We start from the raw sequence: 10306 nt of genomic DNA, 5'->3' as shown, positions 1-10306 counted from the left end.
TTGTTCAAGGTTCGTTAGTGGACCAATTGCCTTTACAGGTGTTAGGAGAGGATACTGATCCAAAAGCCATATGTCAGTGGTCAGTGTCTACCTCCCCAGGCTTAAATCCCCTGGATGCATCTGCGGATAGTGGATCTGACATAGGCGCAGATCGGCAACTTGTTGACAATGATTCAGATATTACCTGATGAGTCACAAGGAAGTGTCTTCACAGACATTAGAAGGGAACTTTGATCTTTATGCTAAAATCGTTGGATCATTGTTTACCTTCCCAGAATTCAAATCTGGAACCCTAAAAGGGAAACTAGCAACTTGTAGATTATGACTCAGATTTATCTGACGAGTTTAACAAGGATGGGGATTTGTGAACTCCCATTGCACCACCAGTGACCTCCTTAAGGATGGCTAAGGTGATTTTCCTTGCAGGTACAGCTGGATTATGGAGCTATGAGAGAAGAGTGATACACTTGTGAGAATGAGTGTAAACACGAGTGGAGAGAAGAGTGAAACACATGTGAGGTACACTAAACAGGATCACACACTCACAGTGAGGAAGAAAGTGAAACTACTTGTTATTTCTTGTCCAACCAAGTGAAATATGAGAACTCCTTCAAACGACGGCATACATTCCTTCTTTAAGGGGGAGATAGAAGCTTAAGTAATAGTTTGGAGGATTCCTCAACTAAGGGGGAGAAATAGCAGGGAGGAAGAAAAAGATCCTAAACATGTACACTACACCACACCATTGTTGTTTGTAACTGCGGATCCTATTGTACGGGAGAGGTGGTAAACACAAGATGATTTCCTAGTAAGGGAAGAAGCTGTTAGGGGAGTACCATTGGTTTTTATCTGCGGATCCTATTGTACGGGAGAGGTGGTAAAATGAAGGTGATCTTCTTTAATCAGTTGATTCTCATAGGGGGAGAAGCAAGAGAGATATGTGCTTCTCAACAGGAAATGTGGTTGTACAAAAGAAGATGGAACTACTTGAAGATATGTTCAGTCTAGAGGAACATCTACTTGGAATCTGGAAAATGTTAAATCTCATCCAGAACTTTTCTACTATTTACTTTGCATGTATGTTTATATCTTTTTCTTATTTGTTAGTTGAGTTATCCTCTAGGTATTTGTGTGTTATTGTCTAACAAACAAATAGGGGGAGATTGTAAGTCATATGTCATAGACCTATTTGTATATTCGAGGATTCAACTCAACTCAAATAAGAATGTAATAAGTAAATAGTGGATCTACCGTCAGAGAGATCTCGCAAAGTAATATCTGTCAAAGGATTTAGAGACAATGTTCATCTACAGACTTGAGGAGTTAATTCACTGGAAGAAGTTCAAGAAGTTGATCATGCCTCAGTGATATAAATCAAGATCGTGGATTTAATCAAGTGACAGAGATCTCGTCAGGGTATCAATAAATTACAAGGATTTAATCTGAAGAAAATCAAAGTGTCAAAGTCAAGACATGAAGAAACGTCATGGAAGTTAGTCACTCATGAACCAGACAGTACATCGAGTGTCAGCGTTGAAGTGGTGGAATTGATTCATAATTTTCAGTGATTTTCAGAAGATTTGCAGAAGAATGGTTGCTGCTCAAGACTAGAATTAATTCTCTATTAATTAATTAAGTCATCTAATTTAATTAAGAAAATAAATTATATCTGCGAAGAATAATTTATTTATTAATTGAATTAATTGATTAATTAATTCTGAATTAATTCTAGGAATTTTAGGAATTTTCAGAAGTTTAATTGGATTAAATTCAAGCATTAAATCAGCAAGACAATTGAAAATGAACTAGCATGACAATCAGGATTGTCATACCGATTGTCATGCTAGGCCATTGTCAATTGTCTCACCGAAAGTTACTCTAGGAGGATGATTGTCTTGCTAGTTCATTCTGATTGTCATGCTAGTTCATTCAGATTGTCTTGCTAGTTCATTCAATTGTCTCACCGAAAGTCTTGCCAGCTATAGGATTGTCATGCCAAGTCAATTCTATTCGTTTGTTGATTTAAATAGAAGCAGAGAAGCAGCATATCATTTTAATCATCCACACAAGTCAAGAACAAAAGAGCAGCCTCCTTGAAATATAAAATCATCTTCTCTGCAGAAATTCAAGATCAATTTCTAGTTTGTTAATGTTAAATCCAAACCACTAGAATTATTTATCTTGTTCTTGTGTAACAATCTAGCGGATCAAAATCCCTAGAACTTAATCTCAAATCACATTTAGCATTTGATTCTAATTATTGCAAAAATAGAAAAAGTTCATGTCGAATTTATTCTAGATTTGTAATAATTGATTTGAGATTAATACCTTATAATCGATACAGTTGTTGTAACACATTTCAAGTTTAATAATATTTTTATTTAACTTGAATTTTGTTTCACATTTTTTATTCCGCATTTTATTCGATTATTTGGTACTGTTTGTATTCAACCCCCCTTCTACAAACACATTGGGACCCAACACATAGACATTTTGTTTCCGTATCCATGACCATCACTTCCCCCGCTAACACTAGCACTATTTCTTGCATGTGGTTGCTTCTGTGGCGGTACACCCCCTCTATTGTTGTTGTTCATATCTTGTAGCAACTGCTAGATCATTTGTTGTTGCAAAGCCTGGCTATTGTGAGGAGATTGCAAATGGTTCTGTTGTAGAACCCCATTAACATTAAGAGAACGCTGGTGAGGTTGCAGGAGATGGGAATTTGAAAATCCACTACCCTGAGGATTCTGCATGGTTCCTAACGGTATAGAAGCAGGCCCTTAAAAAGACGGAGATAAGATTTAAATTTAGTTTTATTATTTACATCGATGGTTTGATTATAAAGATCAAATAAGTGGTAATATTGTAATGATTTTTGTTATTTTTGTGTGTTTTAGATTGTAGAGGAGGAGTTCAAATTGGAGGAACCACACAAGTCGAGAAGATTAGAGTTAAAGGGTAATCTCAAGTCTACAGAGAAAAAGGTAAATTTTATTATGTGTTGGGTCCATGAACAACCAGAAGACGACGATTTTCCGTAGCAAGCATGGTGAAAGTAGAAAAAGTGCAACTTTGGCTTCTTTTTTCTTCTTTTTTGAAAGGAAATAGGGATTGTTAAGGAAAACTCCTACAGAAAAGAGAGTGTGAATGTGATACTAATACCATCGGAGCTCTACTCATCTGGAAAGTCATTCTAATTTATTTATTTTTGCTAAATGAAAAGTCATTCTAGTTGAGTCTGAGAAGTTTGTTTTACAGACTCTTAGGGATTATTTTTTTTAAATATATGGCCAACCATGTCCTAACTCATGTGTTCTTTTAGACTAGTTGTTCCCCTTAGCTGATGCTAGTTGCTGGTTGTGTTTTATCGTAGTTATATTTCATTTCCCAGTGTTGCTTCCTCTTATAATTGGAAGTGTCTCTTTGTTTTAATGAATGAAAGGTTGTTAAAAAAAAAGCTTTTATTACTAACTATAAATATGATCTAGCCATGTTTTTCCATTTTTATGAATCCAACCGATGTTGTGCTGATCTTACGAGGTTCTCCGGCCTCTTTTGGGAAAATGGAAAGCACTTTTCGGTCTTATTATGTGCAAGAGTAAACTTCCTTATATCTACTACTGCTTTAACTTGTGCAAAAAATATCCATAGTTGAAATGTTTCAGCCTTAATATATTTTAAAGGCTTTTAATAAAATTATCGAGACCTAAGTTTTTTTTGTCGATGTAACCACCAAATTGGAGGGTTAAGTTCTATGAAGACCACTTTTTTGGAGACCTTGGAGCCCACTTATGTTCTGCAAGTTAAATATTGCATAAAAACATTGTAAAATATATTATTTTGCGAATCATGCTCTACAAAGATCCTTATTTTATTCAAAATCTTGAATATCATATATGTACTGCATGTAAAACATTACAAAAATGTTTTATTCTACAAAATATGTTAAGTTTGCAGAACATTTATTAGGTTTGCAGAACATACACATTCTACTTATTAAACGTAAATGATTTTCAATAATTTTAATGAATTAGTGATACTCGTAAAACATACTTCACAAAATAATATATTTTATAGAGTTTTGATTGTAGAACATATGTGGTCTCCAAGGTCTCCTATGAAAATGTGGTCTCCATAGAACTTTCCCCCCAAATTGGAATATTTCACTGCCATGATTTTTTTCCTTACATTTAGCGACTTCATTTTTTTGACAAATACATTGTAAGCATGAGGTTCAACCATTTGATTATAATTTAGCGACTTTATTTTTTTTGACAAATATGTTTGAATAAAAAAATATTTTGAGAATAATTTTTTTCTTTATGCACTATAATTATATCAGGGAACCATTCTAGTGCATACTATAATTAAGAAAAATTACTATGTACAGATTGGGTTCGATAATAGAATTAAAGTTTGTACATGTTTTTTATGGAACATTTTATAATTTTAAGCTTCTTCGTATTGGAAAATTTAGTACTGGTTAATACTTGTAAATAGTCATTTTTCCGAAAGAGTCATGAGTTGGTAACTAAGAGTCCAAGTTATAACAATACTATTAGTTTCTGTCAGACCCCGTAGTTGCGGTCTTATTACAATCAATGTAAGAGAAGATCCAAGCCCTAAAGTATGCAAAGTAAAATGTATCTTCAGTCAAGGTAATTGAGGGTTTATAAAAGGGATCTTGAGTTGAGAGGATTAAGGGTTCATGATAAAAAAAAAACAGAACAGTAAGACTCTATCTATTCTGTCAGCCATCATCAGAAATGTTATCGGTACTTCCAATCTTTTACTTTTGGTCACTATGTGAAAAAAAGAAAACCAAAGAACTCAATAGGATCCTACACTGGATCACGATTGACGAGAGTAGATGAACAAAAACAGAGGGTCGAGAGTAAGAAATTGTCATTAACAACCAATTTCCTTGTAATTTGATGAAACTTGAAAGACAGAAGGCATTCGAGGCAAAAAAATGGCAAATTGCTAAAGATGAATGAACATAATACAGAAAAGAGGCTTCAGGATGCCAAACACACACTGATCCGGCCAAGTTCACACTTGCCCATGATTCACCGAGTTTTACACTTTATTGCAATATTACACATTATCGTCCACATAGACTAATTAAAGAAAAGCACGACATTAAAATATAGACGACCTCACAACACAAAGCTTCTAGTCTACAGATTCCAAGACAAATATTAAGCACAACAGTCGGACCACTCACCCTCAGGTGCATCAAGATTTACAACAATGCCATAATTATTAACATCAGAACAATAGTAGCCATTAACATCATCTGAAGTCAAACTGCAAGAAGATTTAATTAGATATTATGCACAAAAACTGGCAATCTCTTTTGCTAGCATCATGACACAGAATATGTGCACCTTCATCACACACGCACCCTCAGCATGGTGCTTGAGCTTCTCAAACATCATTTGAGGTTCATGCTGCATTTTTCGGAGAACATCAGTACAGGAAGGCCCGGAAACAGCTTGTGTCACTGCAAAACTTTGAGGACCGTCACTTTGCGAGACACAAATAACACTCGGCCCGCCAAACAGATTGTGAATACCCTCGAGCCCCTCAAACATGCAAAATCCTACACGCAACGAAACAGGATAGTAAGAAAATGTTCAACTTACATTATAATAAAAATAATACATCTAGTGTTCAAAGGTACACTTGCGAAATATGAAGCTCTAATCTTTTCCCAAAATTGCACAACGCTAGTACGGCAAAAAAAATATCTGGACTGACTAAACTTTTCTGTAAAATAACGGCAGAACTACAAGTGTAAAACCATACTCTTCGCCTAGCAATAGAATCTCATGAATCATATATCGTTAACTAACCAGAAAGCTATACTCTGTAGAGGACTGTCCAAAAACTTAAACACAAAAATTAACAATACCAAATAAATACTACAAATTTACCAATAATGTAGAATCAAAAGCATGCTTTAACTTTTGAGCATAACATTTCTACTTTTAAGTAGAAATGTTACTTAGTATTAGAGAGCTATCAAGATCAGAGAATGGTTGCATATATATGACGAATCTTGAGATTTTTGTCTACAAAAACATCACATCTATAACCGAAGTTCTCCAATTTATGCTTACAAATGTCACAGAAGCTCCGACTTGAGAGGCGTAGGGTAGAGTGAGTTGATGTTTATTTTGTATAGAGTGATTTATCTGTGTTGGTAATTCTGCACATCTGTTGTAAAGGAAGAAGTTGTCACAACTACAACAAGTGTATGCAGCATAGAAGAGTTAACAGCTGTGATGATTGGTTTATTACAAACATAACACATAGGGGAGACTTCTGTGTGCTAACAACTTCATCTATCAACTCGAGTGTGTGCTCTGGATGACTAAAATATTGAATCGTCGTAATTGGAGTCGATGACTTGATAATATGAAATAATTTATAATCTTCTTTTTCCTAATACGTTTTTATACTAATTCAGTAACTGATTCAATAATAAACTTGTTCAAAGGTTGGGAGCTTGATAGGTGCAGCATTTGATCTTGATAGCCTTCGAATATTTCGAAAATAAGATTACTAGATTTTTTTTATCAGTTATCGAATTTTTAGTAGAAATTATGCAATAAAATTCTATTGTTGAATTCAATTTTTTTCACTATAATAAATACTAATTTAATTCTTCAATATGGAATCAAAAGATCTACCTAAAATTTTGAGCATATGATTTACCGCTTTTAGTACAACATTCTATAGTAGAATTTATGTATTAAAAGTCTACCACAGAATAAAAATATCCCTATCTGAATTAACAAAATCAAATTAGTATTAATTTTGTTTTCATGATAGAATCAAAAAGGTTTGCCAAAAATTTGAGCTTAAATTTGATGCTTATGAGTAATTTATCAGATTCTATAGCAGAATTTATGCATTAAAAAAATTAAAATCATAGAAATAAAATATCCGCAATAAAAAATCAAATAGATATTATTGTCACAAACATGAAACCTATATCTAAATTAAACAAATATGAACAAAACTCAAACTAAATCTCAAAATTATTAAGGTCAATACAGTGTAATTTACTTCAACGAACTTCAATTCAACAAACACGAGTATTAATTGTGAAAGATAAAGAGAGAAACCTGATGAAAACTAATTTCAACTATAGAATTAAAACAATCGAGTTTGATTCGAAGATAAGGCCATACTTTCCTATAAAATTGCAGAGATTGAGAGAGATACAGAGATTGAGAGAGATACGGTGAGGAGATGATATGATGACAGATAGATCGCCGGAAAGAATATGACGGTAACATTTGAGATTGCGTGTATATCCAACTCCTTTTCCTTTTCCTTTTTATGTTTTATATCTTAAATAATACACCATTGGATTAGGTTTAATCTAAAGGCTGAGATTAAAGAAGAGAGTCCACTGGAGACCTCTATATAAGATGGCCCTTTATGGATGAAAGACCTATATATACTAGCCTTACAACACGTCCTTTATTACTATTTTTATATTATTAAAATTATAATAACTTTTTTTGGATCATTACCTTATTAATATATTTATAAATAATTATATAAATATTTGTTGTTACCGGAATTTGAACCTGAATATTGGGTAGTTTATAAATAATAATATAAATTTTGCGGTTGGTGGGTTCGAACATGAGAGTTTTAGTAGTATATAAATTATAATATAAATATTTGTTGTTGGCGGAGTTTGAACCTGTAGCTTGAGTATTATCTATTCTTTTAGTATTTAAAACTAACGGTTCTTAGAATATTGAGTAGTTTGTAAATAATGATATAAATATTTGCGGTTGATACTGGGGTTCGAACCTGAGAGTTTTAGTAGTGTATAAATTATAATATAAATATTTGTTATTGACGGAGTTCGAACCTGAAACTTGAGTAGTGTATATTCTTTTAGTATTTAAAACTAATGATCATGATCACTTGATTAAAAAGACCTGACGGTAATAAATGGGGATAACGAAACCAACCAAAAAAGTCATACCAAATTATCCTCCTTCCGGTTATTATAATATAGTATATAAGTATATATATAGGCTTTTGCTCAAATGAGAACCATTTATTATTGTGAGATATGGGATCTAATCTCAGCCATACATTTTTTTTATTTTAAATTAATCACAGCCACCCATTTTATATTTATTTAATCCCTCTGCATCTCAATCTTCTGTCATCTAACTCTTTCCACCTCTGCTGGTCAGACGCCCCATCGCTGCCGTCGGCGGCTCAGCTCTCTCTCTCTCTCTCTCTCTCTCTCTCTCTCTCTCTCTCTCTCTCTCTCTCTCTCTCTCTCTCTCTCTCTCCCTCTCTCTCTCTCTCATACATACAATAGACACACAAATCTTTATCATCCTCCATACCTCTATCTCTCTTCGCATCCTTACAACCCATCGCCTCCTCGCCGCCGGACAACACCGCTAAGTCATCAACGCCGGAATCTGCAGTGATATTTTATCGAACCAGATTCTGTTTCACTTTTTATCGATTTCTCGGCAATTTTCCGGCGTGGCATATATTTAGCTTCGGTGACTTCAATTCTGGCTTCTTCCCTAATAATTTTTTTTATAAATTTCGGTTTTTTTCTCCATTTTTATTGGCTTATGTTTAATTTCAGGTGATTTTAGGTTGTACTTGTAGTCAGTGATTTGTTAGATATGGGGAATTTGTAAACGGTGGTGGTGGTAATTGTAATTTAACTGTAGTGTTTTATAATTAAATCTGGTGATTATTATGATGTTGGTGATCAAAATATATAAATGGAGTTGGTGGATGGAACTCGTGGGCAGAAATAATGGTTGGATGTGGTGATTTTTCGTTTTCCGGTGGTGATTTTTGATTTGACGGTGGTGATTTTATTTTTGACGGTGGTGATTTTCTGGTGGTCCCCGGAGGTGGTGGTGGCCGGGAATGGAGGTCGGTGATGGTTAAGGGTGGCAGGCGGTGGAAGTAGAAAGAAATGATGATGAGATATTTTAATATTTAAAATTAATGTATGGTGAGAGATTAATATAAGCTATAAAAATGAATTGTTATGATTGGATCTCATATATCACAATAAAATGGTTCTCATTAGAGTGAGACCCTACATATATATACACTGCCTTTCTACTTCTCAACCAACCCACCCACCCCCACTCATCACAGTCGCCGCCGTCACCAAGGAGACCACCCCACCATCTCTCTCCACATCTCCTAATCTCCATCATCTTCTTTCAATTTCACCGCTGCTGCCATTCATCACGGCTGTGTCACCCAAATTCCGGCGACATCTCAACTGGCACCACACTACCATCATCACGAATCCAGTCACAAATCATTGAAAGACCGTAAAAAAAACTAATCGACGACGATGATTAACGAATAGATAAATATCGTCAATGAAATGTGGTTACGATTGGCATAGAAAATGATTGATGCTTACATATCTAGTTTAATTATAATTTATGATCTAGTGTAGTTATAATTTATTCTAGTGATTTTTATTCGAATCTGGATGATTTAATGTTATATATTTAGTATTTTATGTTAAATTCTGGTGGCTATACCATAATGGTGGGTCTGTTGGTGAATGAAGTTGATGAACGTAGTTGGTCGACGGATCTGGTGGGTAGAGACAGTGGTCGGTTCTGGTGATTTTTTTTCTCTGGTGGTGATTTTCTGTTTTGCAGGTGGTCGAATGCGGTGATTTTTGATTTTCCGGTGGTGATTTTTGATTTAACGGTGGTGATTTTATGTTTGACGGTGGTGATTTTCTGTTGGTGGCCGGAGGTGGTGCCCGGAAATGGTGGTTACCGGAGGTGGTGGTGGGTGGTGATATGTAGAAAGATTATGATGGAGGAGATGATGGTTGTTGATGATGATGAAATTTAAAATAAGTGGTCCAGATTAAAAGTAGGTTTAAATTTTTGTGGTTGAGATTAAATCTCATATCTCACTATAAAAAAGTTCTCATCGGAGCAAGACCCTATCTATGTATGTATATAACAAGTGTATGAGAAAATTGTTTTGCAGGTGAAAAGAGATGAAAATGTGTGGTTTAGATTATAAAATATTAATAAAAATTAAGGGTCAAGATTATATCTCATATCTCACCAAAATAGAGATTCTCATTTGAGCAGCTCCCTATATATATATAAGGATTTTGGTATATGCTTGGATATTTGAATTCAAAAAAGTTAATTAGATGTGATTTTCAAAATATAAATATCAAAGTTAGATATTTAATTTGAAATGCAATATTGTTCATTACATAATATTTTTTGATGTATAA

The sequence above is a fragment of the Apium graveolens genome, chromosome 9, assembly GCF_009905375.1.
Source record: "Apium graveolens cultivar Ventura chromosome 9, ASM990537v1, whole genome shotgun sequence".
NCBI classification, from domain to species: Eukaryota; Viridiplantae; Streptophyta; class Magnoliopsida; order Apiales; family Apiaceae; genus Apium; species Apium graveolens.
Note: the sequence above shows the minus strand (reverse complement) of the source record.